General features: G+C 38.4%; 1 pseudogene; it reads left to right on the top strand.

The window, feature by feature from the left end:
* Positions 1-3,752: 3,752 nt before the first annotated feature.
* Positions 3,753-8,409, top strand: LOC132660033 (large ribosomal subunit protein eL21-like; annotated as a pseudogene).
* The last annotated feature ends 1,200 nt before the right edge of the window (positions 8,410-9,609 follow it).

The raw sequence follows: 9,609 nt of genomic DNA on the forward strand, positions 1-9,609 counted from the left end.
AAATTCATATATTAAATCCTAACTCTAAATGTGATGGTATTAGTAGATAAGACCTTTGTGATGTGATTAGCTCATGGGAGGAGGACCATCATGAATGGGATTAATGGCTTTATAAAGAGACCCCAGAGAGTTCCCTTGTCTCTTCTGTCATATGAAAATACAGCCAAAAGGAGCCATCTATGAACCAAGGAAGAGGCTCTGTGCTCTAACCCCTCAACCCCTGAGACTTACCATTCAAGTTTGGGATAATAAAACTGCCAGATAAATTTGGGCAGCAATGAGTTTAAAGGAGCTGTGCTTTCCAAATTTATCTGTAAACTGGAAAACTGCAGCCTTGCAGGCATTTGCTATACCATTATGGCATAAGAACAAGAGAAGATAGATGGTTATCAGAGTTGGACAGAGGGTAATTACACAGCCTGGTTTGCCCAGGACAGTCCTGATTTACATCTGCTTTTCAATAGCATTTGTCTCAGACAACATGTCCCAGTTTGAGATGATAAATTAGATGATCACTCTTGCTGTAAATGGCAAATAGGATTTGAAGTAGCCCTATGAAATTTCCCATAGCACCAGATAGGAGTGAAAATGTGGCTGCATTTTATGGTTTCTCATTCTATTTAAGGAGAGGCAACAGTTGAAAGAGGCATACATAAGAGACTGCATTTAACTCTGGGCACCTAGATGAATAGATAGATGCCCACAACCATGTCAAAATTTACCTGGCAGTAGATACAAGTGGAAACATAGTAAACAGTATAACAAAATATTATTACCCCTGTCCATTAATGTCACCATGGCACTGTCAAATCCCTATAAAGGGAGCCTAAATTCATTGCAGATGGAGACTGCAGCCATGAAATTAAAAGATGCTTGCTGCTTGGAACAAAGGCTATGACCAAACTAGACAGCATATTATAAAGCAGAGACATTACTTTGCTGACAAAGGTCCATCTAGTCAAAGTTATGGTTTTTCCAGTAGTCATGTATGGGTGAGAGCTGGACCATAAAGAAAGCTGAGAACCAAAGAACTGATGCTTTTGAACTGTGGTGTTGGGGAAAACTCTTGAGAGTCCCTTGGACTGCAAGGAGTTCAAACCAGTCCATCCTAAAGGAAATCAGTCTTGAATGTTCATTGGAAGGATTGATGCTGAAGCTGAAATTCCAATACTTTGGCCACCTAATGCAAAGAACTGACTCATTGTAAAAGACCTTGATGCTGAGAAACAGTGAAGGCAGGAGAAGGGGATGACAGAGGATGAGATAATTGGGTGACATCTCTAACTTGATGGACATGAGTTTGAGCAAGCTCTAGGAGTTGGTGATGGACAGAGAAGCCTGGTGTGCTGCAGTTCATGGGGTCACAAAGAGTCAGACATGACTGAGCAACTGAACTCACCTGCTGCTGCTGCTGCTGCTAAGTCGCTTCAGTCATGTCTGACTCTGCATGACCCCATGGACAGCAGCCCACCAGGCTCCCCTGTCCCTGGGATTCTCCAGGCAAGAACACTGGAGTGGGTTGCCACTTCCCTATCCAATGCATGAAGGTGAAAAGTGAAAGTGAAGTCTCTCAGTCATGTCCGACTCTGTGCGACCCCATAGACGGCAGCCCGCCAGGCTCCCCCGTCCCTGGGATTCTCCAGGCAAGAACACTGGAGTGGGTTGCCATTTCCTTCTCCAATGCATGAAAGTGAAAAGAGAAAGGGAAGTTGCTCAGTCGTGTCCTACTCTCAGCGACCCCATGGACTGCAGCCTACCAGGCTCCTCTGTCCATGGGATTCTCCAGGCAAGAGTACTGGAGTGGGTTGCCATTGCCTTCTCCAAACTGACCTGAAATGAGTGTTTATCTGAGATTGAATCAGATTATGTTTTTAGCTATCTTTGGAAACTAGGTTCTCACTAAGTTACAGTTTAAAAAGGAAAAAAAAAACCCCAAAACACAACAGTGTATATAGGTTGAGGAATGTGTTACCAACTAGCTACATGTGTTTTTCAAACTGTTCTCTGAGAAGGTCTATAGACCAGTCCTCAGAGTGATGTCAGGGGCAATGGGGTACCTTAAACAAGGGATCTGAGCTCACCACCCCTACTTAAATTAGTTTGATTCTGTTCCTACTTGTTAAAAAAAAAAAAAGGCTTAATTGAAAAAAATATTTTGCTCCCAATATAATGATATTAGAATCACCTGTATTCCTCTATTTTTCTCACAGCCCATAACCAACACAAATTTTACTGGTTATGTTTTCAAAAGTCTGATCATTTCTTGCTCTCTCCACTATTAACCACCGTGTTCAAAACTATGATCATTTCTCACTGAGATTAATACAAGAACCTCCCAACTGGTTCCCTTTTCCTACCTTTGTTACCCAATAGCTTGTTCTCAAAAGACCAGCTGGAATTATCCTTTTAAAAAGATAAGTAAAATCAGGTCATTTCTGTGCTCATGTATCTTCAATGGTATCCCATCCCTCTTAGGTCCTACACAACCTGCCCCATATGGTACCTCCTGTCACAAGGCCCTATTTGAGCTGCCCTCTTCTACCTACTATCTCTCTGATCTTGTCATTTTCTACACTTTCTTATTCTCTCTGTTCAGTTGAATTCTGAGCATCACTGTTTACACAAATATGCTAATTATTTATCCACTTCAGAGTTTTTGCATTTTTTTATTCACTCTGGCTAGCCCACCCTTCCCCCAGAGCAGGCACTAAAAAATAAGTTTAAAGACTACTGTACTCAGTTGTTTCTACAAAATCACTTTTATGACTTTAGTTCTGTAATTATAAAAAATTTATTCATTGCAATACCTGGAATTGAACCAAATGTTCTCTTAAAACCTCTTAAGTTGAAGAACTCTGAATCTGTTATATGGTTTTATGTCAGTTTCCAAAATGTCTATTTATCTCCTGATAGGAGAATTTGGGACCATTGATGTCAATATTAAAGAAATTACAAATAGCATAGATTCAACTACCAATATTTATAGGATAAGGATACCTTGGCTATCTTGTCATGTAACAAAGAATTTAAATTGCATTTGTTAAAATTTACAGACTTTAAATCTTCACCATAATAAATTCAATGAACCCTGTTTTGTGTTCATGTTAGTCTTTCTTGTAGTCATCACATATTTAGACATTGCTTCTAAAATTAAGATCAAGCCAAAACTACTGTCCAAAAATGTTAAGTAACCATGTATTATTTCTAAAAATAAACCATTGAATGCAAACTTCTCAAGAGAACAGTGTTCAAATGATCAAGTCAGTGAGCTTTTTGAGGACCCAGCTAATTTGTTTTTCTCATATGGTAGGCAGCCAAAACAGAGAATGCAATGGCAACCCACTCCAGTACTCTTGCCTGGAAAATCCCATGGATGGAGGAGCCTGGTAGGCTACAGTCCATGGGGTTGCTAAGATTCAGACACGACTGAGCAACTTCATTTTCACTTTTCACTTTCATGCGTTGGAGAAGGAAATGGCAACCCACTCCAGTGTTCTTGCCTGGAGAACCCCAGGGATGGGGGAGCTTGGTGGGCTGCCGTCTATGGGGTCGCACAGAGTCGGACACGACTGATGCGACTTAGCGGCAGCATCAGCAGGCAGCCACAATAATGGCCCTGGATTGTTCACATCTCCCAGTGTTCACACGCTTGTATAGTCCTCCTCCCTTGACTGTGAGATGGACTTACTTCTGATGAATAGAATATAAGGAATGATACATAGTCATTTTTGAAATTAGGTTATAAAAAGTCTATGGCTCTGTTTTGGGTTCTCTCCCTCGTGCTCTCTTACCTTGCTGGTTCTGGGAGAGGTCAGTCTGATATCCTGAAGCAGCCTTTGGAGGATCCTACCTTACTGAGCTTGGAAGGAGATCTTCCGAGCCCTGCCAAAAACTATGTGAGTGAATTTGGACATATATCTTCTGAGGGCTGAGAATCTTGTGAGTGGACTTGGAAACAGTTCTTCCCAGCTGACTCTTGATATGATACAGCAGTCCTAGCTGCCATATTGATTGAAGCTTTGTGAGAGCTGCTGAGATTTAAAACACTCAGCTAAGCACTTCCCTGGTGACTCAGACAGGAAAGAGTCTGCATAGAATGCAGGTTCCATCCCTGGGTTGGGAAGATCTCTTGAAGAAGGAAATAGCAACCTACTCCAGTATTCTTGCCTGGAGAATCCCATGGACTGAGGAACCTGGTGGGCTACAGTCCATGGCGTCTTAAAGAGTTGGACATGGCTGACTGACTAACCTCTCTTGAATCACTGACCATGAGAAACTATGACATAATAAATGTCTATTATCACACAATATCATGAGAATATTATGCTCAGTTCAGTTCAGTTCAGTCGCTCAGTCGTGTCCGACTCTTTGCGACCCCATGAATTGCAGCACGCCAGGCCTCCCTGTCCATCACTAACTCCCGGAGTTCACTCCGACTCACGTCCATCAAGTCAGTGATGCCATCCAGCCATCTCATCCTCTGTCGTCCTCTTCTCCTCTTGCCCACAATCCCTCCCAGCATCAGAGTCTTTTCCAATGAGTCAACTCTTCACATGAGGTGGCCAAAGTACTGGAGTATCATGCTAGGGGTATGCTATCTAAGAATGACATTACATATTACTGTAAAGTTCTTTCTTAAATCCTGCCCTGCTTTTTGGGAATTATCAGGCTATAAGAATTGTTATTCTCACTAGTGAGAGTGAAGTTGCTCAGTTGGGTCTGATTCTTTGTTATTCTCACTAGTCAGAGAGTAAAAATAACAAACTTGAGAGGAAATCCGATTTTGCATTGTGGTAAAACTCTTAAATGGCCACTGGGCACATAAAATATGCTTATATGAATTTCTTCCTAAAACTCTAGACTTTTCAAAAGTTGATTTCCTACTTCATTTGCCCATCTTTAGTGATGGTGATAAAATTAAGACAATCAAGCCTGAGTGACTGCTCTAGCCCTCTTGCATAAGAAAGGTCACCCAGAGGAGACTCAGTTCTGTTGAGATCAGGGCTGCCTCAAAAGGACAGCAAGAGACAGGCTGGTGAGAAGGCAGCGGCCTTGATCTTCATGACTGCTGTCCTAACATTCCAAACTTACACCAATGCCCTTTGAAATAACATAGTTTGATCCTTCCGGTCCATCCACATTGGTATGGTTTTAATTGGTCAGCATCCATTGATATCAGTCTATCACTCATGGCCTTGCTATATTATGGCTCTGATACCAGGGACCTCTAGCATCACTGATCTTTTTATTTGTATAAAAGGAGAAATCTTTCAACATTATTTATATAACTAGCACCTCCATGACTCAAAGCAGCAGCCTGCAGCCTCAGCTTTATTCCAATCTTTCACAGTTTTCTGAGTATATGGAAGTCTCAGTATTTTTATCTCTATGATTTTCTCATAGCTGACCTTAGTGTGCATTAATATACAGGCAAACATGATCATACACTTACACAAATATAATATTTTTTAAATTTTATCCAACTGAATGCAGTGTAATAATTATGTGACAGTTAATAAGTCAGATAAACTAATAATTGTGGTAGTTTTGATATAAAATAGGTGACACTTTATATTAAAATGTACAGAAGCACCTTAACTGTAGAATTAAATTAATCAATCTATTCTTCTAACCCCACAAAATAGAAAATAATAGAATGTTGTCTATTCACACACACTTGCATGCACACACACACACTTTTCTCCTTGCAGAACATTTACCAACTACATTCTATTATTTTTTAAAGTATTTGCATAAGAAAATCATCTTTAGCATTCTCTGATAATAGTCCCCCAGTGCATTTCTTGGGTTATTTTTAGCTGGGTGTTGACATATTATATGCTAGCAATTCTCAGTTTTCATATGTTTGAAAAAATGCTGGTCTGAACAAGGTGAAATAAAAGTTGTCATTTTAGGAAATTTTAGATTTTAATATGCTTATATGTACTATGAATGTGCAATGGGGGACTGCAGGATGCAGCATTCCTTGGAAGAATGAATCAATAAGTTTTTTAGAGAAAACATATTTGGGAAAGGAAAAGGAAGAAAAGAGAGCAAGAAAGAGGAAGCAAGGAAAAAAGAAAGGAAGGACAAAGGAAAGAAGGGGAGAAAGATGAAAAGGGGACACATATTGCTTTCAAATCAATTAAAAGATGGAAAAAATAGATTATTTGCTGGCTGAAATCTACCTAGCATGTTATTGAGCTTTTATATATATGACTATCACTTAGTAAGCAGCTCTAGAGACAGCTATTAATGTGAGAAAGAGAGAGGGAAAGGGAGGGAAGGAGTGAATAAGAGAGAGAGAGGGGGACTTACACTTTTTGGATGAAGCACTGAAGCATTTCGAAGAAGTAGAAAATTGTTAGAGGACATATTCAGCTCATCTTCTAACTATCCAGCAACTGGAGGTCAGACTTGGGTGAGGTGCAAAAATAAACATTATTCATCGCAGACTTAGGTTGGGAGCAAGGTGGTGAAAATACACAATACATTTTCCCCACTTAGCCATTCTGCTTAGACCTTTTAAATAAATGTCACTTTTGTCTTACAAAAATGATCTATTAGAGTACTTAATTATATAAAATATTTTATCACATAACATATTCACTTGATGATGTAAGCTTTCTTGATGAATAGGTTCTTGTGGTTGAATATTGATAGGTACATAAAACGTGATCAGTAAATAGTTGTTTAATACAATGGCTGGAATCCTGAAAGTGTTCATGAATTTCTTTCTCTGTTGAACCCATCTCTTAAATCCTTCCGCAATATTAACAGTATCTCCATCTGCTAATCTCATACCTTCCTTACTTCCCTTCTACACTCTTGTCCCTATCTCATCTTCCTGCATGCAGCTTTATCCCTCTACAACCATTTTCTACTTTATCATCAGAATTTTTTTCTCAAGTGAAATCTGATTATGTTGCTTCAGTGCTTATCTGGAGTGGCTCTCTGTTACCTGCAGGGAAAGTCTATACTATTATGTTGTGTGTATACATTATTGTAATAGTTCAATTATTTCACAGCTTTATGCTTTTCTACCTCCCCTTCCTAGTTTAAAATGCCCTATCTAGTTCTATACACTTGATGAGTTCCTACAACTACTTTAAAAAAATTGAGATTTTTTTTTTTTTTAAGAACCATAATAGGTAAAAGCTCCTTAAGGTGTACATATAACTTTTTTAACAGGCTTAATTTCAAGATGAACCCTTATTTACATTCTTAAAAACATCTTCATTTCTTTTTTGTTCTTTGGAGAAAGCTTTAAATCACATCAATGACCTTCAATTATAAATAGCCCCCATGATTCTAGGAAATAAAATAAAAATATTATTAACCAGTTCTCCAAATTGAGTGACATGAGAGAGTTCAGAGAGAGTAAGAACTGCGAGTGTTTAATGAAGATATGAAATGTGAAACACCTAGTTAAGTAGTTCTTAATAATAATTATGACCAACCCAGTATGGTGCCAATTGGTATTTTATTATGCTATAAATCTTGTAGCTACTTCCCTTCATAAATACTACAGTGTGCAATTTAAACTATTTGCTGAAAGGGCTTGCCAGAAGCTACACAAAGGAAAAATAAAAACCAAACACCAAACAATTACTTCTATAAACAGAGGAATTCATTCTAACACCTCACTTTCCAATTCAGCTAGCATAGGGATCATGGCACATAAATAGAGATGATTTGGTATTATAAGAATATCAGTTACTTGAGGCACTGCAAAGACTGAATATCATATTAAATGGATATTTATCCTCAATTACATCAGTCAAAAGATATAGTCAAATCTATACAGGCCACCTTTATGATTGTCTTGTGCAGACAAAAGAATAGGTTTTCATTTTAACATTTTTGCTTGGGTTATCATCTGTAAAATGAAGCATTTCTCATGGCTATATTTCCATCCACTTCCCCTCAAATGACAGTGGAACAATAGGTACTTTTTCACGTGTATTAAAACATTTGAGCGCCTTCCTGTGGGAACTGCCATCTTCCAATAATTTACCAAAATGAGTAACACAGAGAGAGGAGAGGCACCTGCTATGTATTTTCTAGGTCTTTTAGAAAACATAGAGTTGTTCTTTTGGCAATTTTCAGGAAAGGTGATATGGTAAACATCGAGGGAATGGACACTGTTCAGAAAGATATATGCCATAAAGGCTACCATGGCAAAACTAGAAGGTTTTGGAGTATACCTAACAGGCTGTTAGCACAGCTATCACAAGTTAAGGTCAATATTCTTGCCAAAAGAAAGAAAGAAGCCAAAGAGAAAGATATCTGGGTTCACTCGAAGCCCCAGTCTGCTCCACCCAGAGGAGCCCAGTTTGTGAGCACCCATGTAAAGGGCCTGAGTGACTGGAACCTCTTCCCTATGAATTCATGGATTGTAAATTTTAGGTCATTTTTCCCCCCCTTAATTGAAGAGGACATAGTCTCTTCTCCCCCAAAGAAATATTTAAAGCAAACCTTATGTCCTAATTAATTAATTATGTACTATTAATAGTAATATCTTTACTATTAAAATTTAGTGATTCTTGATTAACAAAAAGAAGCTTGAGCTACTCTCTGGTTTGCATAGAACAGTATGATTTAAACATTCTGCTGCCTTTCTGGCTCAAGGAGTCACCATGACCACAGAGTGTGCTGAATAGAGCAGATGTGGCTTCTTCAAGTCATTTTGCTCTTCCATATTCATAGAAAACCTCCCTTGTTTGTCAGATCTATTTACTTCCCTCTGTTATTTTTTCCTTATTAATTATTAACATCCATTTTCCCTACTAATCTCTTCCCTCTGGATTTTTTCTTTAGAACTCCACTCATATTTAGTCAACTTCACTCATATTGTTTACCACTCCTGGAGATGAGGAAAAGATAAACAAACATAATTGGAGAGATTAAAAAGATAAACCAGAGATCTAGGGGTAGAGCTAAAGAAGCCAGAAATATAATGGGAAGCAAATTGTAGAGATACAGCTGAAGCTTTTTCTCTCTAGAGGAAACAAAATTCAATTCACAGATTAATAACTTGTTCTCCCTTCTGCCTGATACAAATTCTTCTAAATCAATGTGTGCTCAACCCTTTCTTATAAGTTAGGACTCAGCTATAAATTGCTTTCTTTGAGCAGCTTTTCTTAATTTTCCCAATATAAAATAATGCCCCTTCATCACTTATATCACATCAACATCTTTTAATGTCTGTACATCACTTGAGGTTATCTGAATATACTTGATATCATCATATATTGGCTTTCTCTTTCAAATAAAAAGTAACCTCCATGGGGACTAGGTCTTTTTTTTTTTTAACTTTCTGTCACTAGTATCTAAAGAAAAGACATACTCTTTATAAAGCTAACTGTTTCTCTTCATAGAAAGCTATAATTTAATTAGAGAGTGGAATAACTAGGAAAAAATAGTACAAAGCACCTTGTGAGCCATCAGTCCAGGTTCAAGGATGAAAGAAGTTGATAAGGCTAAAAACATTTGGGGAAGTCTTCATAGGGGATGTGAACATTAAAAGGGCCTCTGAACAGGCAACGAGAAGAAAGAGCATTCCCAGGGAGGGGAATAACATGCACAGAGATATTGGAGTAAGAATTA

This window comes from Ovis aries, chromosome 6 (genome assembly GCF_016772045.2).
Source record: "Ovis aries strain OAR_USU_Benz2616 breed Rambouillet chromosome 6, ARS-UI_Ramb_v3.0, whole genome shotgun sequence".
Classification (NCBI taxonomy): domain Eukaryota; kingdom Metazoa; phylum Chordata; class Mammalia; order Artiodactyla; family Bovidae; genus Ovis; species Ovis aries.